This window comes from Labrus bergylta, chromosome 9, assembly GCF_963930695.1.
Source record: "Labrus bergylta chromosome 9, fLabBer1.1, whole genome shotgun sequence".
NCBI classification, from domain to species: Eukaryota; Metazoa; Chordata; class Actinopteri; order Labriformes; family Labridae; genus Labrus; species Labrus bergylta.
Window position 1 is genome coordinate 18991971 of NC_089203.1, and position 25378 is coordinate 19017348.

Sequence of the window (25378 nt, forward strand, 5' to 3'; positions counted from 1 at the left end):
GAGCATGAAAGAGTTCAGGGATAAGGACTGCCAGTCTCAATTCCAGAGATAAGTTTTGACGTTGAGGTTGCATCTATGCCATCGCACTCTGGAGTATGCAGCAAAGACATGGCTGACAATCAGAATAATGGCAGCCATGAAAGCTTTACATAAACAGCCAGCTGCAATCGAGGTCAGTGTCTTTCTAGTTCGGCACCTCTTTCCCTCTGTCATCTACTCCTTTCCATCTATCTATCAATCTGCAGACCTGAACAGTATGCTGCTCAGCTGATTCAAAGTCAGTGATTGATCTAAGCAGCAATCTTACAGTCCATGTCTTTTTTATGGAAGACTAATTTGCATAGTCAGAGATCTAAGAACAAATTACTCTTTGAAGCATTTCTTGAACGTAGAGTTGAAACCTTGAATACTTCGTCTTCTTTCTGCCTGCTGCCTTTATTAAAACAATAACCAGACAATAAGGAGCTCAAGTTTTAGTCAGTTAGGTTGAACTCTGTTGAGGTTCAGCATTTCTCAAATGTATGTCTGGGTTTCCTTTAGCTGCTTCTCTCGAAAGGCAAGGCATACTAACTCTGCATACTTCATCACACGGCTATTTTAATTGATTACGTGAGACCAAAAGAACGGACTGGAAAAGCATGAAATTCATCAAACTTCAGATGAAGAAGTCAAAGCCAAGAAAACAAGAATTCAAAAAGCATAACATTTGACAAGTGCACAACATCTAAGTTCCAGATCTGAAAACAGACCAAAGTTTGATTCAAAGCAGTGGAAATAACACGAGAAGATACACTGAAACGAGCCCCTGATCTTTGAGGCAGCTTTCTCTTGTCTGCGTACTGGTTCGTATATAAAACAGATTTTTTTTACTTCAGATTCAGCCAAAAAAAGTTAGATTGTCTTATATTCAGGTGCTAGACTTTTAAATGCAAATATCCTCGCCCTAACCCATAAATAGTCGATGTCACCACTTATCTGAAAAGCGAGTGTAACACTCATTGGGGTCAGCATACTAACCACTACAGGTGCAGGGGGGGTGAAAGATGAAGGGAGATGGGGATCATCCAGACACAAAGTGGCTCAAAAGTAGGACATCGTAAACAAACCAACAACTTCAGGTACACAGCACCTGTACTCTGCCTTAAAGATGAGCTTCTGTCATGCCAACGCTATGAGATTATCTTCAAGAAAAAGCTCTCAGACCTCCTAGATCAAAGCGACAATGCTGACTAAACACCTGCATTTTGTGATCCACCAACATCTGACCCTGTACACAAGAAAGGTGAGAAATCAGTGACAGTAAAATCTACAAATGATAAATGTATTTTAGAACATGTATTCAAATGTGACAATTTAATCCAAAATACATTATATAGTAAAGATATTAAACTTTGACTTTCATTTATAATGGGGGGGTGGGGGTGGGGGGGGGGTTCTAATGTTTGGACCAACACTGTAATTGTGGGAACAATCATCAGAACAGTCTCAGTCAGCCTTTGCTGGTAGATACTGTCGCAGACATTTGAGATTTATTTTGGTCTCTAACCATTAGTGATTTATAAATGATGAGCTGTATTTTAAGGTGGATTCTCTGAAGGACTGGAATGAATTGAAAAGACTTTATCTGAGTGTTGAGCTCAGTTGTTTGAGAGCCTTTTTTGACATGAGAAAAAAAAAAAGACAGTTTCAGTTCTTCAAGCAACTGAAGAGAAAGAATATCAGATTTTGTTTCGAAACAAGAGTTACAAACTAAGTCCATACCTTTCTAAGTTTCTGCAGAGGGCAAATAACTGTGTCAGTTCTTGTTTGCATATGTATTTATTTGAATTCTCAATGAAAGGGTTTACAGGACACAGGCCAAGAGGCCAAGCAGGTCAAGCAGGTCAAGGGGGGTAACGGCAAACAAAATGCCCAAGGGATGCCAAATATTATGAGACGAAAGACATAAAACACCTCAAAAGAGATACGAAAAGACAAGAAACTGATGAATAAATGCCCTCATATGACATAACTGTGAGCCTTTCTCTGATGTAAGAGAAGTGGGGGGGGGCTTTGTGCCAATGGGCAAATCTCATAATCCCAAAAACAGTGCTCGCTAAGAGGTAGATCATGATTGTCACCATGTCTGTCCTTCAAGTAACTCAAACCAAGAAGTCATTAGCTTAGCTTAAAATTCTGCATAGCCACAAGGAGTATTTTAGTCTGATCATTGTCAAAAGTTACTGATGTAAGAAGCAGTATCGAATAAAGGGAATTTGTTTCCATCAATGTTTAACAACCACCATTACAGATTCAAATCTATCTGAACTAACTTGGGGGAAATATTGCCAAATAAAAAGACATGAACTATTGCTGCTGTTTCCTCTTTGTTCAAGGATTACGCTAAACCAGGCTCATTGCCGCCTGGCTCCTGAGTCATTCTAACAGCAGAAGACAAGAGAGTGGTTGTGATCTTTTTCTAACTATCCAAATTGCATAGAAGCATGTACCCAAAGATGTCAAGCTTTATACACCTGAGGTCTGAAGTTTAACTTACATTCAAATGAAGGTAATGTGAAGCATCAATTAAATTACATTCTAAGATCGCATTCAGGTTTGTGACTATGGCCACATGTGAATCATCATGAATCAGCAAAAGCTTTCAGAGTTTCATTTACCGTTTCAAAGAGACCTTTCCCACTTGCAGCCTTGCGGCTAATGCTTTCACTAACAGTGTTTCCACCAAAAGTTTAACTTCAGTACTTACAGTATAATCAGCCAACTCTTAAAAACTAGCCCAATCTTTAGAAGCCGAGTGTCTTAATAACCTCAGAACGAGCTAGAGTGAATATATTTAAAGTATTTAAAGTCATGAAAGTTCAATCAGCAATGACAAATTATTGCTTGCTCAGATTAATAAGCAAATCACTGCAGTTTAACCAAAAGCACTCCCTATATGTTACTCTCTGCTTGCAAAACTCGCAGCTTCAAGCCTGATGAAAGTGCATGTATTTTTAATAGAATAAAGTTAGCTTTTATAACGAACAGCTTTTATAACTTCAAACTCAACAAGCTTCTATGGCCAAAGGCTGACAACTTGACTAAAACTTAAACTATCAAATCTCTCTCTCGCTCTTTCTCTCTGAGATGGCGGATTGAGCGTGGAGCCGAGAGCGGATTCAATCGATCAATCAATTTTTATTTGTACAGCGTCAACTCATAACAAGTGTTATCTCGAGACACTTTACAAAAAGCAGGTAAAATACCTTACTCTTTGTCTGTTAACATTACAAAAGAGCAGGAAAAAAGACCTTACTCATTGTTATGTTACAAGCGCGAGGGATATGGAGCCAGGACAGTGACAGCTAAATGTTAGCATCGAAAATAACATTTGACATTGAAAACACACCTGAACTAAAATAAAGAAAGATTGGCATTGAAACACTTGTATTGTAAAAATGTGTATTGGCACTGAAACAGATATTGGCGCTGAAAAAAGTTTCAATGAAGAGCAAAGAACATGCATTAAAAAAATATCACATTTTATTTTGATAGCTTTTGCATTCTTGTGAGTTTTTCAGTGACACTCTTCGGCTGTTTTCTCCATGACCTTTGTTTTCAATGACAGATTTTTTATGTTGTGTGCGGTTTTCTGTTTCAGTTCTCTGTCACCTTCCTGGCGTGGAGGGAAGGGTTTGAGGGGAGGGGGCAATGAGAGCGTGATTTACATATAATCTGCATATCGACGAGAACTGACCCTGAACCAGCCTTCTGCTCTGATATCTACAGCATGAAGTGACTGGAGAATGAACGACAATGGCTTTTTACGAGTTCAACTGGAGCTCCCAAATCACAGGTGTCAGGTGAGTCCCTTTTGCTCTGCTGTTGTCTCTTCATATAGAACCAAGAAGGGTTAAAGTTTACTTGTGGCTGCAGAAAAAAAGAAGTCCCCACAGGGCTGGGGGCTTAACTAGCGTCGGCCACAGGTTAGATGGCTACGCCTATAAATTGACATTAGCGCTTGTTCCAGCGGACCTCCGGTAAACCACAGAGCATAATGTACATTCTCGGTTCTATGTGAAGAGACAACAGCAGAGAGAAAAGGACTCACCTGACACCTGTAGTTTGGGAGCTCCAGGTGAACTCGTAGAAGCCACTGTCGTCAGAGTGCATTCATGCCAGAGGTATCAGAGCGGACGGCGGGTTCAGAGCATAGACAGAGTCGGCTGTCGTCGATATGCAGGTTATATGTAAATCACGCTCTCATTGCCCCCTCCCCTTAAACTTAAAAAATCTGTCATTGAAAAAATAAAATCGGTCATTGAAAACAAAAGTCATGGAGAAAACAGCCGAAGAGTGTCACTGAAAAACTCACAAGAATGCAAAAGCTATCAAAATAAAATGTAATATTTTTTTAATGCATGTTCTTTGCTCTTCATTGAAACTTTTTTCAGCGCCAATATCTGTTTCAGTGCCAATACACATTTTTACAATACAAGTGTTTCAATGTCAATCTTTCTTTATTTTAGTTCAGGTGTGTTTTCAATGCCACATGTTATTTTCGATGCTAACATTTAGCTGTCACTGTCCTGGCTCCATACCAGGGAGTTTATTGCAAAATTCACAGTAGCTTACTTTTTTTTGTGATGATATTTTTGTTTTGTCTCCGGTTGTTGTTTGTTTGGGGAAAGTGTAGTTTGGAGGTGTGTGCGTGTCAGAGGGTTTGTGGTGTGTGGCGTGAGTTGCTAACGCTGGTGCCCTTGGTGATGGAGGCCGGGCTGGTTGTGGGCAAAGTGGTCGGCTATGAGTCCATGAAGACGGCCTCTAGAATGAAGGGGGCTGTTGTCATGCTCCTGAATGCTACAGCTCAGGTTGGCGGGCTGGTGGAGATACAAAACACTTTTACTCCTATTTTCCCCCTTCGTCAGCCCAACCAAAGTGATCATTTCTAATCTCCCTCGTTTATTAAGAATGAGATGCTCATGGAACGAGTCCCCCAAATAAAGATGAATTTACTCGGCAAAGTCAGACGTACTATGTCACCGAACACAGGTGTACATGATCTTATAAGACTCCACCAGTGGTCTGAACATGTCCTTTTTTCTTTGAGTTGATGATATGAGACTATGAAGTGTTTGGGTTGTGAAGCGGAGGGCCATGCGATCTGTTCCTGCGCGGAGAAGAGCGGAGCGCAGCGAACCGACGGCTGAACCCCTCTCCTGCTGCCTCCAGAGAGGAGCCTCCGCAGACTGCTTGGTCCGGGGCTGCTGCTGCCGGAGGGGTACATCCGCAGCCCGCCTCGGACTGAGCAGGTGTCTCAGTCACAAGAGTGAAGCGGCAGCAGGGCTTAACGACATAAATAAAGTGACTGAGGACACTGAAGTGAAACGTTTGAACAAATGATGAGAGCATAGGAGACACTGTCTGTGTGTGAGGCTTTGGCTGTGGAGATGCTGAGTGATGATGATGATGATGATGATGATGATGATCTGAAGAACTCACAGAAAAGAAAAGGGTCTGGTAACAATAACACCAAAGTCTGTCAGAGCAACAGAGGAGCCAGGAGGGGGACAGTTATGTCCTCCTCTCAAAGGAGGAGTCACACAGTCTGTTCTCTCCAGCTGAAATAAAAAGGGTTTTAGAACAGACTAAAGGGCAAAGGCTAGTCACAGTGGAGGACCAGTCGATGAAAATTATCACGTTTTGACGTCACGACATGATACGTGAACTGTTGGACTCAAAGACCCCCTTTCCCTCCATCCAGCTAACTGTGGATCTAAAAGACTGTGCAGGTATCCCATTGGACCACTGTCCTCATGTCTCTCTGCAGGACGCCTCAGGGAAGACTTTTTATCGTTTGGTAAAGACACTATAACAGAGACAAGCTACAGTAAGCAGACGTACTGACAACCCACAGCGGAGTTACGTCCTGCACGGACAAAAAGACATGTGGACTTACAGTGGAGGGTCCTCCAGAGCTGTGGTTTTAAATACACTTGCCAGGAAATAGAGAAGAAGTCAGCTTTTAAACTTTTTGTTTGGCAAGGTGTGTGTGTGTGTGTGGGGGGGGGGAACTTTCCCTGTCAATGTTTTTGTGAAGGACTCATCAGGTCCACTGTCTGTCTCTCAAACATTAAACTTTTATGAGTAATATCTAAGTCAACACAACCCACAACATGGGCATGTAATCATTTGTTTATCACATGTTAATGTTTGTAAATCCACTCAGAAAGTTTAGGAAAAATACTTTGATATTGATCACGTTTTAAGTGTCTGTAGTAGCATTTTTCTGCATTTGGGCAGAACAATATTCTGTTTACCATCCCAACTGCGATGTGCAATAGTCATATCGCAGGACGTGCAATGGCAATCATGCCGTGATTGTGACGGAGCATCGTTAAAGGTGGTTGATAACGTATAAGTAACACAATTGCATGTCACAAGTTTGTCATGAAAACATGTCGCACTTCAAGTGTGTGTGTGTGTGTGTGTGTGTGTGTCTGAGAGAGTTGCTGACAGAGGGCTGGACCCAGAGTGTGATGAAAGTGGGAGGGGGGTAAGATTTGAAATAAGAAAAAGACTTAAAGACCAAAATAAAAAAGTTCCCTCATAAAAAGGGAACCAGTTATGATAGCTGAAAGCCTTGAGTACCAAACATCACTGTAAGCACAATGAGAGGAAAGAACACTGATAACAGACCTGCTGTTTTCCTCAGGTGCCTTCAAGATATGACCAGCTACATAATTACCATTTCTCTTTTTCCAAGAAGCGTTTCAACTGTAACTGGAGTTTAAAAATAGATCATTAAAAAACTCCCTGATGCTTCGGTCAGTGGAACGTAAACGTGGTCCTATAGAGGAAACAATGCTTGCAATTAACAAGTGGAAATGCTGTGATTTCAGTTAATCTGCTTTCATTTATATGAGCTAACGTTTCATTTTAACAGGCAGAAACCTTACACGAGCGTCATTGTTGAACAGCCTTCTGCTATTTGTCATACAGACAAACAAAGAAAGGTCAAATAAATGGGAGTCAAATGTGAGCTTAAAGCTTACCCACTGAATCACTGGCATAGAAACTACTTGTACCTGACAGCACGCACCCTTTCATGAAAAGTGCAGAACCAAAACTTTGATTGAACTAACATGGTGAATACAAAAACTGCCAAAAAAAATACTATTACATTGGAACTGGAAAGTATTTTCATACTTTGGCAATGACTTGTTATATTGAAAAGTTGATTCAAGATCTGAAAGCCCAATAAAAATATTGGTAAATGTTGATTTAAAAAAAACCTCCTCTCATGCTAAATGTCATTGAACGCATCATTACTTTGTGCATCATTCGGTTTGCAGGCAGCAAATATGCATCAACAGGAGGAATAAGAAGGCACTGCTTGATGAGTGAGTAGGCGTATGAAATGTTTAGCGATCATCCTGCTCCGACTAATTTGTGATGCAAAAAGCCAAATGGAGCCAAAGAACGTAGTCCTTACCCAGAGTCACGTCATCGCAAAACAACATGAATCAAAGCCGCCGCAGAATCCGCTGGCTCTGTGTTTACAAATCAAGGCGACATATTGTATCTTGTCGAGATGAAGAGAGGTTTTAATACAACCACGAAATACAGTCTGGAGATGCCAGGTTTCTATCAAATCATGGGTTTTGGCACTTCATATTCATTGGCTTTAAAATGAGTCACTGCCTCCTCACACCAACAGGAGATTGACTCTAAAAATAAAGAGCAGGCAGACACCATCAGCATTTTCTCACACACTATACATCTCGCCCTGGTACCGACACAGTACCGAAGCATCAAGCACAAAGAACCAGTCAGAACACTCCATCAAACTGGAATTTCAAAAAGGCCCGGCTTTGTATGAGCTACACAGAGGCAAGGAATAGATCATTGACATGCTCGCACAAAGGTTTGGGTGCAAATGTGCCGATATGAACAAGGATTTCTGGAGTGCATGTAAGGATTTCACATGCTTTTTGTTTGTTGTTGTTGTTGTTGTTTGGCTTTTATGCTTTAATTGAGTACGACAGCTTGAGAGAGACGAGAAATGTGTGCAGGGAGAGTTGGGTATCACACGCACAAAAGAGCTTCAGGACCAGGGGGTCAAACCTGTGATCAGAGCAATGAGGACGTTAGCCTCTGTACATGTAGGTGCCTGCTCTATTGACTCAGCTAAAACGGCGCCCTGGATTTGGCATGTTAACTAGGAAGGATAAGAGCCACATCCTCTGGCATGTGGAAAGGTCAACATGATGGGAGAGAATCTGAAAGGTCAGGCCTGTAAAATAATCAAACATCTGAAACACAGCAGCCAAGTCCAGGTTTATTCCACAGCGATTCAATCTTTGGGAATAAACGTGGAGTTTAAGCTGTTGGCTAAGACTGGCTGTCTTCAGTGTGGTGACCTGCTGCACTGTGTCAAAAAACAGGATTTAACATGAAGAAACGCCATCTGCCAGGGCAAGGAGTTCTCCAGTCTTGTAACATTTCACGACTGTTGGATTGGTCTGCATAGCAATAAGTTTGAACTCTTAACACTGCAGTTTCCATAGGAACAAAGTATGAGGCAGCTATCAGCACAAAAGACAGATTGATGAGATGCTTAAAGTGCAGAAGCGAGACTATTTATGTTCAAAACACAGCCACAAGGCACAGGAAATGATTTAGGCATTAATTAAAGAGGGGCTTCAACCTAGCTTTATGAAATATACTGAGATAACGTCAGATGTTTCATCGTGCAGGCTATTCCTACAGCACAAACATCACCAAAATAAACATAGCCTGAGGGGCGAGTTGCCTAATCTAAGACAGGAAAGTCTTCGCCATCAGAAAAGAGAGCTAGTGAAATGAAAAGAGGCTGATGTATTGGCTGTAGGGGGAATTCACTACAAGCATTTAATTTACTTGACATTTGTGTATAAAAATGTAGTTAAGTCAAGTGATTCTTTACATACATAAAAAAGATCCCTAACAAATCACTTTTGACTGACAAATTCTAACTTTATCTATATACTATTCAAATCATTCATTTTCTTTTATTATTGTGAAATATATTTTTATATAACAACAACTTTTGATGACCTTTTTTTAAAAGATATTTTTTGGCCATTTTTGCCTTTAATGGATAGGACAGCTGAAGAAAAACAGGAAATGTTGGGAGGAGAGAGAGTGGGGGACGACATGCAGCAAAGGTTGGTTTGTTCAAACCAATGACCTGCGACAATACTGCTCTTGCAAGAATCACAATTTACTCAACACCTCTCGGAAAAAAAAACATAATGTTGTGCTGTGAGTGATACAACCGCTGCATTATTTCATGTGAATTCTACCGCTATTGAAGACAGGCCACGTAATAACACATGTCGTTAATGAAGCGAGCATCCTGAACAGCACTTAATAAAAGCAGGCAGAATTAATTGCAGCATGCTTAGTGACCTTTTCTCTTTGATAAATCATAAGGCCTCGGAGACTGTCGTAAGCAGAGGGGAAATACACAGCTTTGAGAAATGATCTCAGATCTAAGAATCGACAGGACTAGTTTATAGTTGCAGGAAATATAATGTAAACACACACACATATATACAGTATACATATAAATATACAGCCAAGCAGGCATTCAATTTTATTATTCTACCCTTTTCTGCTGGAAATGTGAAAGCGACATGTAGCACTTTTTGGTCATAAGTCAAAATCCTACTTTATCATTCTGAAAAAGAGGAGCATTCCCGTGGTGCACAATTAAGCTCCAACAGGAGAAGTCACACTGCTCCCTGGACTGTGAATAATGTAGACCATCATTAGGTTCAGTTCAGGTTCTTTTTAAGGGGAAAACCTTACTGCACTGGCTTTGTGAAACAATGTCAGGAGGACAAGGACTTCTTCATCGACAATCACATGCGTTGTCCCGCTCCTGAATGCAGAACGATCAGGAGAGGGACAACTCATAAGACTATTACAGTAATCATAATAAGGTGATCATAGATTTAGAGAGGAGGAATTATTTGCAAGGTGAAACATGATAAGAGAGTCAAGTGTGATTCCAAAGTGATTTCCTCATGATGAAGCAGTTTGTATTTATTATCTTTTTATGTAGTGTACAATACAAGGTCATGAACTCAGCATGAATGTGTGTCGCAGCTCTTTAAAAGAGCAAAAAACTGAATTGGAAGAATGAAAATATATTTTTACAAACCAACAAATTTAAATAAAAAAAGGTAACAACAAACAAGCGTTCAGTCAGAGCTGAGTTGATCTTTACTGTTTTGACTTGATTCATTATTTCTGCCATGTGTTAGAGCAAACATAACGTCTCTTATTAAATTTGTATGATAAACAAACAAGGACAGATATTTGAGCACAGATTACAAAGGATTGTCTACTCGGGAGATCAAACAGAATGGGAGAAAGGGGAGAAGAATCTTTTAACAGTTTACTGTGAGACGAGATGTGTTTAACTTTTTAAAAAGGACTCAAACTCTCAATAAGGATTCTACAACATTCATTTAAAATTGGGCTTTATTTAACTTGGTTTTGGTTGTTTATGTGATGATTTTTAAATCATAAGTTGTTAAATATTCAATTTCAGAAATGCCCCATTAATCAAAGCTTTCTAATGCTGTCAACAAAGAGCAAGCAACATTAAAGTCAGCGTAAAGCAATACAAATATATACGCATTTTAATTTGTTATCCAACAGAAGACCGTTTAGTTATCAGCCAGGGCAAGTTTAACTGATGAAAAGTATATAAATTAAGTTTCAAAAGATGAAAAAGGATGCAGTAATCTCTGCTCTCGGGCGCTGTGGGCGTGTCTGTTGAATGTGCTGAAACCACACCCACTCACAGGAAGGCACACCTCTCTCAATTGTCCAAATCTCTTATTACCCGATAACTTCACCTGGCTGCTATATTTGACCTGTCCAGCCCTGTTTGAGCCACCACAGCCAGAATCACATTCTGAACCCGAGGACACTGACCTTAATTAGAAACGTATTATTTCTTCGAAGTCTGCCACAGAAAGGTAATCCCCCTCCTGACGACAATGCAATAGTGAGGAATGGAAATCAAGCCATGGCAACACAATGACTGTTGTAATCACAGGCTTGTGCTTTTGTATCTCACCCTAATGGATGCTGAGCCAAAACTGTCATTATTGGAGTCACCACATCTCTGCAGAGTATGAGTAAATAACACTAGATAAAATAATCGAGAGGAAACAAGACAAGGACTTAACAAGGATCCTTTTACCAGAAACTTAAAACAAAAAATCTGCATAAGCACATTAACTGAATGCAAAAACATTAAATGAAAGTGACTGCATGATGATCAGAATATTATAGAGAAACATTACTTCCCAAAAAAAGTTCTGTAAAAGTTATTTTTTTCCTTATTCATAGCCTGAAGGTTAAAACGGAGAGAGGAAAGATTGGTAGTCATCATTTCTAATGAGTTCATCATCTTGTATAGGTATTAATACTGCATTGTGTCTCGAAAGACTCGCAGCAATTATCCAAACAAGTCCATCCCAATTCCTGAATCTAAAAATAGGAGAAGAAAAACAAAAAGGGAAAATAAATTCTAACTAGTGTGAGGTGTGGGCCAGAGCCACAACACACATCTGCTGCAGAATATCAACTATGTGCTGCAGGAATTTTAAGGAGTGAGCTGGGGGAACAAAACACACAAAGATGGAGTTAAGAAAGCGAGCTATGAATGCTGACCTGAGGTCAAACTGCCAGATGTGACATCAGGGTGATCAGAGCTTCAGACAGTGTCAGCTTTAATTGGAGCATGTTAGGGCATGTGCAAAAGATGAGGTGTGACCAGTAGAGAGAGCAGAGGCTGTGTCACCCTAACCAGACCCGACACATAAGGAACGACCTGTTCAATTACGAATGGGGAATTTTCCAGGAAGCCAGTGGAGCAGCACTTGAGTTATTCAGCATGGTTGTCACTAAAACAGTTGTTACCAAAGAAGCAATCTCAGCAGAAGCCATTAGAAGTATGTTGAACTGAGTGTCGGAGCCACAAGCTCCAGTAAGAGTGGAGGGGCTGTGGAGGACCACTGGTGTAATGTTATGGAGCAGAGTGTCAAGATCTACCCTGAGAAGTTCTTTAAATGAGAATCTATTTAAAAAGATGCAATGTAGTTTTTAACTGAGCTAGACTGGATCACGAAAGCAGCAGTGAAATCACTTAGCAATGATTAGAAACTGAAGCGATTTTTGTAAACAACTGATTTTAACCTTAAAGTGCATCAATTGGTCGTTATTGACTATTTTGCGTGTTAAACCATTCAGTTGTTGTTAGATGTAGCTGTCAGAAGGTGCAATTGAGTGTTACTCAGCATAACAGAAATTTGAGTCACATTTTCTTTTAAGAATATTTCGTCAAAGCGCCGGCCCACATGCTGACAAACACAGATAAAAAGGCAAAGCAGCCAAAGCCACGGTTTTCTGGCACAGAGCACGACAGGATTAAGATATACCATCACCATCACATCTGTAGCTCACTGCACTGCCACCTGATAGTTGCACTGGGGAAAAATGTATGATCTCTTCTAAAGTGGGGCCTTTTCATCTTCCCTTCACCAAGAGAAATGTTAAAAGAGTGTGCGGCCATGCAAGCGGATCAGTGAGACTGAACTTGAGACACAGCTGCCCTTTGAGCTTTCAGCATGCTAACATGAGCACAATGGCAATGTAACAATGCTCATGTTAATTATATTGAATGTTTAAAAATTTTTCCATCTTTTATAGCGGTCTAACTTCTGTTCATTTTCACTTTAGTGACAGAAATTATATTCATCCTGTAGTTATCTTGTGAAGTAATGGGCAAATAAAAATGTAGTACAAAAATTGGTGATGAATAAAAAGTTTGTGGTCCTTTAACGTGTGTACAAAATAATGGAAACCCACCAAAAGTTTCAGAGCCATTTCAATAAAAATCCCACAGAGGTCAGACTCATGGTTGTGCTACAAGAAAAGTCAGGGGGATCATGAGTTTTTCTACCAAATTGTGTACCAAGTCGATATTAAGATATCCCTGAGAATACGACAACAAAATGTTTCAGCACTTAGAGAAAAGTTATAGGCTATTTGGAAATCCCAAATGTCTGAACAAAATTTCCCAAAACACATCCTATCATCGTTCAGATATTTTTGTCTGGACCAAAGTAGTTGCCTACAACTTCTCCAGGAAATTTCCAAACTGGTACGAATTACGAAGGTCTTTAAAGATATATTTGTATGGATGGTGTGCTGTCTTTATCAGGATTCAGACAGGTGATAGACTGCAAACCAGACATAACTTCATCATATCATTGAGTGGTTTCGGAGAGTACATTTAGGTGAGGCCTGCAGGACACAGCGGCAACCTTGAACAGTAAACAGCACTGACGCCCACAATTTTTTTTTTTTGCATTCTCCTCAAACAATATTTATCATTGAATCGCATGTACTAGGCTCAACATCAAGACTCTATAATGATTTGCTACCACTCTATTGGACTGACTGTTTCTCCTATGCCATGGTCTTTTTGGTCGACTATGCCTCTTTAAATTGCTCCAGGTTATATTCTGTACTGTTGAGAACTGTAGTGTTAATTGTCCAACTTTACGGATACCATGCTTTAAAAACACAAGAAAATGTTGTGCACAAGTAATGAAACCATTGCCCCACTAACAATGTTACACCACAGACTCTCCCCCACCACAGCAATGCTGCTTGATGTTTTACAGACTTGAACCTGGTGTGGCCAAAAATTCAAGAAGAAAACTAAGACAAAACACACTCATGACATTCATCACATAATCTCATGCATTCTCTTTCGGTGTCATTTACATATCGCCTTAATAACACACTGGCAACCATCCCTCTGTCCTTGGTTTCCATGTGTACACTAAGCAACTGGTGTCTTCTCCTCCCATCCAGCCATATTAAGGATGACTTGCCACACGGGGCCACATAGTGATCCGCCCCTCAGAGCGGCTCTGAGAGCAAGGCCTGCAGTGTCAAGCAGTAAATAACCGTTATAAACGTGTCGTGTGAGACAACCCGCAGACACCAGCCCATTTAATGTTAATAGGAAAGCATCGGTTACCAGATTCTAAATAATAGCTTGCAGTCACTGTGGCCAAGGATAGGTACCGCAGGCACAGGAATTTATGGAGTTAGCAAATTGCTTTTCTATCCCCATTCTGCCCCCATTTGTCCATTTTGCCATCTTTCAGTTCAGGTCTGGGATGATGGAGAGGTGCAGGGAGATGATGGCACTGTCGCAGCCTGCTTGACTGAGCACAGCTGTCCTATGGCCACAAAGCTACGGATGATGATGCTCCAAGGTGTACAACAACTATCCGTCCATCTGAGTCTCTAGAGGGAAAGCCACTTGACAGGGCACTGAGATATTTCTATTCCAGCAGGGCTGGGGCTGTTTGGTTTTGATCAGTGGCACCTTTTTTTGGACAGAAGTTGTAGATGAACAAGAAATAGCTGGTCTGTGGTCCTAAATGTTAAAATAGGTTGTAAACGGCTGGATATATGGAAAATGACAGCTCAAAACCTTGAAAAGGTGCTTTTGTTGCATGGAAACCGCTGTACAGCTCACAGAGCAATGTTCTTGTCTGTTAATTTGAAGCTTTTTGTTCTGCTAATTACTTTAAAGTCATTTCGCAACTCCATGTGTAATTACATTTTCAAAAAAAGCATTTCATTTATCTTAATTTTTCAAGGAAACCTGTGCTTAAGACATGTGAAAAATAAAAAGCCGGGGCTGCCTAGTCTGTCTCTTTGTGCTTACTGTGGCAGAAATCTCGTCGTCATCTCAATATCTTGTTTTACTTCTGAGGTTTAACTTATTACCCTCCTTCACTGATGTAAGAGTGTAAACCACAAGCCTTTGACATTACCTCCCGGTGTGGTGAGCAGTACAAGCGAGCACACCTCTGCCGCGAAATAACCTGAAATGTTCAACCTGAGAGAAAAGTGAATCAAGGCCTTTTGAGCACAGTTTGAAACAGGCCTCATGTTAATATTTCTTTGAAACAGGCATTGTTGTTTTTTTTAGAAACTTGCACAAATATGTGTTTGTTGTGGTCTATTTTCAGCTGTGCATGGATTTTGGATCTTTAGAAGGTATTTTCAGCAGCAGGACAAGTGTGAGATCAACTCAATGTGAACTACGGTGTCCATATTTGTTAAGATGAAGGTTAATAGAGGTGTGCTGAATAATTCTGGACAGCAATGGAGGTCAGCAATACAAGGGGTAAATGCTGTATCACATTTTATTGGGGGGTGGATGACAGATCAATTAATTCTTGCTTATGGTCTTTCCAAAGGATTTCTTGACAAAATATATTTATATATCATTTTTTTTTACTTCCATGCTTCCATATTATTCAGCTGATTACCAGCCAGGCATTCATTTTATTCAACCACAAAATACACAAGCACTTAATCTGGTGTGCCTTCCTCCTACTGGCACACACATTGGCTAACTTATCCAGTGAGACAGTCTGACATGCTCTCAGCTCTCTGCATGCATGGTTAGAAATTCAAACATCAAACCAAGACGAAATACAGTCGTGAACCTCTCGACTAAACCTAATTAACGCTTCATGGGACAAAAGCTCAGTGGATTTTTGAGCATTTTGTAAGTTGTTTTTCACACTGTGCAGGAGTGAGTAGCAACAAATTGCTTCTTCTAAAGGGAGGGAAATGAGCCCTGATATCTGCAGCTATGCAATGCTGTTGGCAGACTCCAATGGGAATACAGTACCATATTGCTAATTGCACTTGTGTAAAGAAAAAGGGGAGTCTAGATGAATGCTGCAAACCAAAGACTTCCTTGAAATACAGAGAAAAGTTGAGTCATAGAGGTCCTTTACTGAGAATATTCAGTCAGCAATACAAGGCAATGTGGAAAAACAAATCATTGAGGTCTTTATCTGCCTCACTGGAGAGCCATGTCACATCAATAAGGTCAAGCTATGGGTCAGCTGTAATGAAATTAGTTTGACCAGTTTGAGTGCGTGAGGCCAAGCTGAGGTCACAACCTGTAAACTCATCACTGTTTAACACTGTGTGGAAAAAAGAAAGACACACCAGAATAATTATCCATGATCACAATGGTTAAATTTAACTACAGCCTCTGACCCACAGTCACCTTTTCATTGTAAATAAAGACAAATCTTCTCAGTAAGAACATGTAATGTCACTGCAGCAGTTGGTAGGTTGCTAATTCTTAACGCTCCGCTAGAGTTACTAAAGACCTCGGGCAGACTTTAACAGAGGATGACATTTTCAGATCACTCTCCTGAATTTAAAAAAAGGGAAGAAAAAAAACATGCCCCAGACAATCTTTAACACTGCTTGCTCCCACCCATAACGATATATAATATGATATCCCAAAGTACATGTTTATTATTCATTAGAGGTGATGAAACACACCATGAAAGAAGCCAGCTCCCGGACATAAAGAACTGCACCCAAAAATGTGGAAATTAAAAAAAGTCTTAACACAATGAATCCTAACCAGGGTTGGCTTATTTTTTATTCCAAATGATAGCTCTGCAGCGCTGGAGGTATTCTAGCTCAAACATTTTTAATGAAAAACTTGAGAGAAAACAAGTAATCAACTAATTAGTTTCACATTGGGAGTGAGTAAACGTTGGTCTGCATACAAGTAGAGAAGTCTAGAGAGAAGCTAAAACTCCTCATGTGTAAATAAATAAATCCATAAGTGTTGATTTAAAACTAACTGGGGGGGGGGGGGGGGGGCATGCCAACACAAACACTTGAAGGAATCTTTGTGTTCATGCGTTACTTTTAATGACGGCTGTCCTGTTCTATCAGAAAGGTATCCTTAAAAGACTTATTTCCCTGATTTCCGACTCTATCCACTATCCTATCCCTACAAAAATAAATCTTGAATTTTTTATTTTTTTATTAAAACATTCTGAATATAATGGTAGGGGAAACACTGAAAAGTAAGATAAGATAAACTTACTATTATCATACATTTAAGCAGCTGAAATCACAAGCTAAAAACAGCTCAAAAGATTTGCTAAAAAGTTTCTCAATAGATATAGTTGAAATAGTTAGCTAAAGATATACATTTTAAAAAGGCCAAAAGTAATAAATGAACAGTTAAAATACAAAGCTTCAAGTACTGAATAAACAGTGTGTTAGCTAAAAGCTAAAAACATTTAAAACAAATAGTTAAGCATAGTTGTTTATAAGATAGTTAGCTAAAATCAATGAATGAGCGGTTGACATGTAAGCTTAACGTGGTATTCAAAGAGTTGGTTCAAAAAGTAACTAATGAACGATGAAATAGCCGGCTAAGCTTAGAGGATAAACACTTGGTTAAAAGAGGAAATTGCGAGCTAATAGTAGCTCATAAACTATAGACTAAACGGAGAGAGCAACAGCCAAAACATTTAGAGCTCCCCCTGCTGACTGGCTCCTGTATAGGTCATAAACCCACTTCCTCTATGGTAACAGATGGGACATGGGTCAAAATAATGTTTCTCAAACTCAGTTTCATCATGATAGTTATCATCCCATGTTGTGTTCAAGTCTTGTTTTTTTCTGAAAAGTTTCTTTTTTTTAAGTTATATTTCTCACGTTTTTGCCTTTAAAAGATAGGACAGCTGAAGGGAGACAGGAAATGTTGGGAGGAGAGAGTTGGGGATGACAAGCAGCAAAGAGCAGAGGTCAGATTTGGAGGACTATAGCCTCACATCAAACTTCCACCAGATACGTGTGAATTGTCGTATCGGTCCGTTGCGGCTCTGTGCACCCTCCGGCGCAGCTGGAGTGCTGAGACAAAGGAATTCCTGCGGTAATTTTACAGATTCTCTCGCAACAGCGCGACACATTACAATGGATGGTGTATAAAACTCTGTAGAAACCTTATAAACACATAAACAAACACACAAACGTCATTTTTCTGAACCGTCAAAACGGAGTGTTTTATTCTGAAAATAAACTGGATGTTTTAATGTTTTTTTGGGTGTCTGACTTCCCGTCCCGCTTGTTCTTTTCTGTATTAAATTGACGCGTCGTGCTCCAGCATCTGGCCAAAAATAGAAGCCCTGCGTATCAGATGCGGAGGGCACCGGACTGCCGGAGCTGAGATGCAATGCAGCGGAGCCAGTGGAAGCACACACATTGATCAGCTCCGCTAACAGAGCGGAGACGCACCGAACAAGCATCTGGTGGAAGTTGGACGTCAGCACATGAGCGTGTGACGTTACCGCTAGACCTAACTATTGGTGCCCCAGAGTAGTTTCTTTTTAGTCTTGTATTCAATTCAATGAAATAGTATAAAATGCCACGATTGAGAGCTGTGTTGGCGAATGCGGCTCCCGTGGCGCTGTGCACCAGATGAGCATTGTGAGAAAAGAAAACAAACACTAACACAAGAGTCATTGAATTTTGGCTTCATCCTGTTCAATGGGAGCAGACTGAGGGACGCTGTCCATTTGAATTTACAGTCTATGGCATAAACTGTTGATTTAACTGTTGAACTCTCTCGCTCAACACAGCAGATAAAAAGTGTTAATTAAAAGTATTGAATAACAAAATGGCCAGCTAAACACAGATGACAGAGTTAGTTAGTTTAAAGTAATTGATTAACAGTTGCTAAAAATAAAGACTAAACAGTCACGATATTTTTCTGAATGTGAAGATGAAAAGGTTGAATTACAGCCACATTAAAACAATGAATGTCTGAAAGAAAGGGCTAAAAGAAATCTATAATTTGTTAAAGTAGTTAGCTAATAATAGGTTAATTCAATAAGATATTCATTCATTTATTGGAATTAACTTAGAATATGATTAACAAAGATAGCTTAAAGTTGAGATCTGTTTAAATGTCTATCATCTGTAACTCACTAACTAAGGAAAAGGGAGAATGCAAACTTGAATCCAAATTCATCGATAAGCAGTAAAGGGTGTTAAATGACATCCGGCAGCCTGACGTATGACATGAATTCAAACACGCGTGGAGCTTGAAAGGCGGTGCCTGCGATGTGGTTGTTTAGCTATTCTGACAGGACTGTGGGAGTCGAGACCAAAAAAAGAAAACAAAAACATTAAGAACCACTCGCTGCACATTATCTGATACAAGTGACAGTGGCGCTGCCATCTTAAGAGTAAGAAAAAGGACTTTAAAATGTGATGATGCTGTACAGTTTAATCTGCGTCCTCCAAAAACACAGCTGGAGGGGGAGTGTTGAAAATGCATAACATAAAACATGACCAGAAGGCTTGTAGATGGAGAGATGCTGTGACAATAGAACATCCTCCTAATCCTTTTAGCGTCTTTCACTATTGTAGTTCAGTACTGTGTGGAGCCTTAAGAAGAACAGCTTCCCTCCACCAAATCTGCTTTTAAAGAGCAATACATAATGCCAAAGCTGCTATGGCCCTCACATTTCTTCATGATTACAATTATTCCCACTATCTGCTGTGTTATAAGTCTGGATTTTTTTGAGATTTTGCTTTGCTCTTATGCAGCAGTATTCAAGATCAAAAGGCACACAATCCTATCATCACATCTAATTGGAGTGCCTGAAGAATATTCAAATGTGCTCCGATGGTTTTGGGTTCTCCTGCACAAAATGATTGCTCGGTGAAGGTACAGAAAGATTGCTGTCCGTGGAAAGGACTTGAAACTATTTTAAATGAATGCAGATTGGTAATGCTGAAAGGTCCTGCGTCTGTGAATGACAACACAAGTCATTTTTCAGAGGAACTGCTCTATGAGGCAGCATGTCACATCACTTCCCCTTTGGGAATGACACTATTCAGCTCTTTTATTTATTTATTTTAAATACAAAACAAGCCATTTAATGCCTCTGGAGAGCTTTTATTTAATCTTGGACAGAGCCATGAACGCAAAGAAATACCCGGCTTTATGATCAAAGATGAAAGAATGCAGAAGCAGCCTGTTAGGCAAGACAAAGGGAACGCTTTTGATCTTTTGAAACGAGATGATTACATTTTTATGAATGGAGTTACTGCGTTTGATCAATTTGTTAAAACGAACACACGGCTTACATCTCGATCAAATACACTGACCAACACATAACTGATAAGTTGAACTGATGAACTGTATTTATATCAATTAAAGCCTATTTAGACACAGTGCAAATATTTAGCCAGTCTTTTGAGTAAATCACTACACCAGTGAAATGATATCAGTATGAGGAAAATCCAAACATTTGAAGTTACTAAACAGGAAAATATGACACTTTAAAGACAAGTTTGCAAACAGGCTAGGACTCATACAATCTTCCATCTAGCCCCCTTTGTTTCCTTTTCTTGACACCTGTCAATCAGACTCCACAGGGACCTTGTGTGTTCCTTAATGGGTATGCTATTTATTTTGGATTTAAACCCAGGCTACTGCTGCCAGGTCCACACAAGCAGGATAACTCCTCCCTCCAAATATGTCTCTAAATGATCCCATACTGCCAAACTGTGATGCGCCCTGGGGCTTAAGACGCAAACCGTGTATAGTAGCTATAATTACTCGCGACATCCAGAGTTCAAATCCGGCTCAACACCTCAGTCTGCCATCATCACACGCCAGTCTCCACCAATACAACTCGTAAAGCAGGGGAGGGAGAAAAAAAAACCTTTAATATGCGGCTTTTTTTTTTTTTTTGCACAGAAAGCAAGACTTGTGAGGAAACTTGCAGAGAAAGATCTTGCTCCAAAACACAGCCACTTAGCGGAGTGCACAGTTCATCAGTGTCGGTGCATTTGTACTTCCTCTGAGGCGGATGGCTATAAATGAATGAATGGAGATGCTGTACTCTTTGCATCTTTCACTCTGGCCAGTGAGCTGATTTTTTGTTCTCCTTCTTCTTCTTCTTCTTCTGAATGTACGAGTTTTCCCAAATGTTTTTGCAAAACGTCCAGCTGAGCAGCCATGGTTTCGTCAACCTCACCATCGACCAAAAGAACACACGCACACACACACAAACAGTTTCAAGCTCGTCAGGCAAGCCCCGTCCTTCACACGGGTGTCGCCTTGTTTAAGAGAAAATCCAGCAGCAAACTGTGACCAAAAACAAGCACATCCCAACAGCAACACAGCATCAAACATGCACAGGAGTGACTAAAAGGCGATAGAAGAAGCCTGATATACACTGTCACCACCATTCCCCTCTGCGCCCTGCATGTGTTGTAAGGTTACCCGGCATCTCAAAACACGTCTCCTGCAGCAAACATTTAAAAAAAAGAAAAAGAAAGAAAGAAAAAGCAGCAGCCTTGAACAATCTTACCTTTTTTTCTTCCCGAGGCACGGATGGAGCTTGAGTAAGGCTGGCAAAGCTCAGCTGATTGTGTTGGTGAAGAGGCTAGTATACGCTACTCCGGGGGGGTGGGGGTGTGGGGGGGGGGGTGTAGTCGAGACATGAGCTGAAGAAAAGTGAGAGGAGCAGCAGCAGCAGCAGCAGCGCAGAGGAAGATTTGGAACGGCGGAGGGGTCGGTGGGTCTGTGACGATTTTGTGTGAGGTGGTTCCCGCTCACTCACACCAGAGGCACGCCACACGCAGAGGGTTGCCTCGCCTGTTGGTTGGGAAACATCTCGGCAATGTGGTGTTATCCGCTTTTGAGTTTGAATTGAAGGAGGAAAAAGAAAAACGGGGAAACTTCCGCGGTGCGCAAGGAGAGAGGAAGGGAGAGTGTGGAGACGTAGCTGAGCGTGGACGCGTCCCAAAAAAAAAAAAAAAAAAACCTGTCAGGAGGACATTTGGCTCAAGGTTGTGAGAACACATCCTTTGAGTAACTCTCCACCTTTCCCAGCAGTGGACTAAAGCCTGCAACACACTGAAGTTGTTCAGCCAAAATGAGTCTTTTGACACAAATAACAAGTGCCTGCGATTAAAGAGCCATTTGAGATGAGATTCAACTTTATTGTCATTACACATATACAAGTATAGAGTAACGAAATGAGGTTTGGCATCTCCCCAGAAGTCCAAATAAGCAGAAAGTGCAAGAGTCTGTGCTATGTACAGTAATTACAAAATTTACAGATGTAGACTAAAAAAAAGTGAATTATTAGGTATATATGGATGGCTGGATTAATGGGATGCTATAAATATAAATAAATGCTATAAATATAAGTGTATTTTTAGGATTATAATATACAGATTAAGGTGCAGTGAGCATGCTATACTAGCTTACAGATAATATAAAGAATATGGACATATTGTACAGGTCGATAACTTATTGAGGTGATATGAACATACTATAATACAATAATACAGATGGATGAGAGATGTGTGTGTGTGACCAGGAGGAGTGGTGGGGGGATGATGGGTGTGAGGTGATATGCAGGGGAAAGGGGGGTCAGCAGGGGGCAGAGAGAGAGGGAGAGAGAGAGAGAGACAGAGTTCAGAGTTCGGGGGGGTAGAGTTCAGTAGAGAGACAGCTCTGGGGAAAAAGCTGTTCCTCAGTCTGCTGGTTCTGGTCCGGAGGCTTCTGAAGCGCCTACCGGAGGGCAGGAGGGTAAACAGTCTGTGGGCAGGGTTTACTATTTGTGACTAATAGTAAAAATTATTGTAAATATCGCTCAATGTGGTAGAAAATGGTTTACATGTCCAGCTATTATAGTGATTAGACTTAAGCAAACTAGATCACAACTTCCTAACCTGACATTGACCATCCAGTGTACAATAAAAAGCACCTTCACTCACAACATTAGAATCTGAATGGTTAAAGTGTGAAATGACAGCAAGTGAACACATTTGGATTATTACAGCTGGTTTCAATGAGGAGGTAATTCAGCTCTAGGACTTTGGGCCTCGACTAAAAAGAAAAAAAAAAAAATCAAGGCAATCACTGCTTTATCATTGTCCCCAAAAAGCTTTAACATGTGGTCACGTGACATGTACATTTGCGGTTCATCCTTAACAGATATCATCAGACTAGCTAAATTAAAAGTTGTCATAATGTATGGATGGTTATGAGAGCCATGTGTGACCATCATTTACAGACTGCACTCTTAGAAATTGCTGTAAATTTACAAGGAAATTTCAACAGTATGATCCTGTTATGTTTAAATACAGGACATTACTGTATTATAACAGTTTATAACAATATTTTACTGTATTATTGCTTGAAGGAAAAAAAAAACAGTAATTTACCGTAGTTTTTGCAATGCAATTTGGGAAAAAGAAGTTGAGACCACATGGTTGAAAGGACAGTGGAGTTGGCTTTGTCAGATTGTCATCCATCTCCATCCTGACAATTAAGAGGTGAGTGCCTTACTGCTTTGATAGTTAGAATAGGCAAAAACCATCACTTACTAAGTTTGAAGTCATTTGTAAGATTAACGTTAGATAACGTTACACTGCAGGCGGGCACACACAAAGTGAGTGAATTCTTTGCCAGCTAACATTAGCTTGAAATACAGATCTTAACAGTTGCTAAATGGGACAAAAAACCAAACATTTTCTTGTAATGTGGTTAACTAAGTGGCTGGGCTATAATGAACTTGACTTGCTTGCCTGGTTGTACTAGAATGGTAAGGTTAGCTAACAAAAACAGTCACTTTTTCTTTCTTTCAGCTTCAACTGACACTGACTATTGATTAAATATTGAATTAGAAATGATGATTAGCTGGGCCTACTCGACAATATGGCCATAGTATAAATAATATAATATACAGTATTTGAAAATGTACAAAAGGAAACTTTAGTGAGACTTTCAGAATGGGCCTGAAGCATGTTTTTTGTTTTTTTCTATTTTAACACATAAAGCTGCTGCCATACATCCTGAACTCATGTACTTAAAGTAATTCCAGGATGTATTTTTAGTCATACTAGTTCTACTTCATACTTTTACTTTATTTATTTGTATATGGAGAATATTCAGAAAGGATTGTCCATATGTTAATGTTCACTGTTCAGCTGGAGCTGCTTTTGTTCTAATGTTTTTTCCCTTTACAGAATCCTTGTGGCAGTTTCAGTCTGGAAGGAGCAATCAGAGGGAGGTGCAGGTGTTTATTCAGTTATGACTCTATAACAGATTTTTTTTCACTTCTCTGTTTAAAATGTATCTACCAAAACTCTTTTATGCACTTTTTATACGTTGGAAATGGCCTTTGCTAAATGTCTTAATGTAAATATTTGTGCTATATTTTATGCCTATTTAACCTTCATGTTCTAAAAATGGATTTTCTTTGTTTTTTTCAGTTTCAACAAAGACAGATGTGCGTTGAGAAGACAGTTTGAAGTTTGATTATTTGTCTTAACATTTTAAGTGTAAAATAACAGCATTAAACAGTTACGGTAATCCTTTCAACAGTATTTTCCTGTTAACATTTAAAATAACAGCTTTTTGCTGTATTTACAAAAACGGTAGAAAACTGTAAATCTCAGCAACAGCAATATACTGTTAATTTTACAGTAACTTCCTGGCAACCCTACTGCCAGTTGTTTACCGTTCTTTAACAGGGGGAATTTCTAAGAGTGCGGTTTGTCATCAGCAACATTTGGAGGGATCCATCTTTTTTAGAGGTTAGAGGTTTAGAGGTTAAAGGTTTAGAGAGATAATGTAGAGCTGAATCAGATCACTCTAATCTAAGTTCTAACAGATCAATAGAAAACAAATATTGTAAGAAGTTAAAATTAGCAAAAACGTCCTGTTTCATGTCATAGCCAAATGATAAAGATATGAAGGCTGTTTAACATGAATAGTACAGAATCATTGTGTAGAATATTGTATGCAGTGTTTTCAAATGCAGCAGAGGAGCCAGGGGCCTATAAGAACCGCCTTTGAAGCAAAATGCTGTGCTCAACATGTCAGAATGAATAAGTGCAATTTCTAAGAATATGAATTAATGTACTGATGCAATAAGATGGAGGGGCAAAAACAGATTCAGAGAGAAACCGAGTTAGACACTTCCCTTGTGTCTTGCTTGCCCCAAACTGTTGACAATAATAGACAATGTCTCCCACCGTCTTCAAAAACATGCCGGACAATCTGAAGTGCAATATCAGCACTCCACTCCTGCTGCTCCAAAGAAAGATGCAGGAGGTCTTTCTTATTAACCTCAATCAGGAAAATATGAGATTAATGATATGTGTTGGTGTATGTCACTGGCTAATATCATCACCACTGCGTTACTCTGCTCACTCGCCTGTTTATTTTATTTTCTCTACTGTCTGCATCTTATTGCTCCTAGTTGTAGATCTTTGTATCTTTTCACCCTCATGTGTGTTTAGTGTTTTTTCCTCTTGTTGTCCTACATTGCAACTTTAAGTGACTGCTACAACAGCCACATTTCCCCCCAGAGATTAATACAAATATCTATCATCTACCTACCTATCTCAGACTGTAACATACTGAAGTTAAATGCTA

General features: G+C 39.9%; 1 protein-coding gene across 1 annotated transcript in view; it reads right to left on the reverse strand.

Moving 5' to 3' along the window:
* drp2 (dystrophin related protein 2) overlaps positions 1-21688 on the reverse strand; it is a 159525-nt gene extending 137837 nt beyond the window's left edge. The window contains exon 1 of the mRNA XM_065958492.1: positions 21294-21688. The gene's annotated coding sequence lies outside the window, so the exon portion shown is untranslated. The remainder of the gene's footprint in view (positions 1-21293) is intronic.
* Between the last annotated feature and the right edge of the window lie 3690 nt (positions 21689-25378).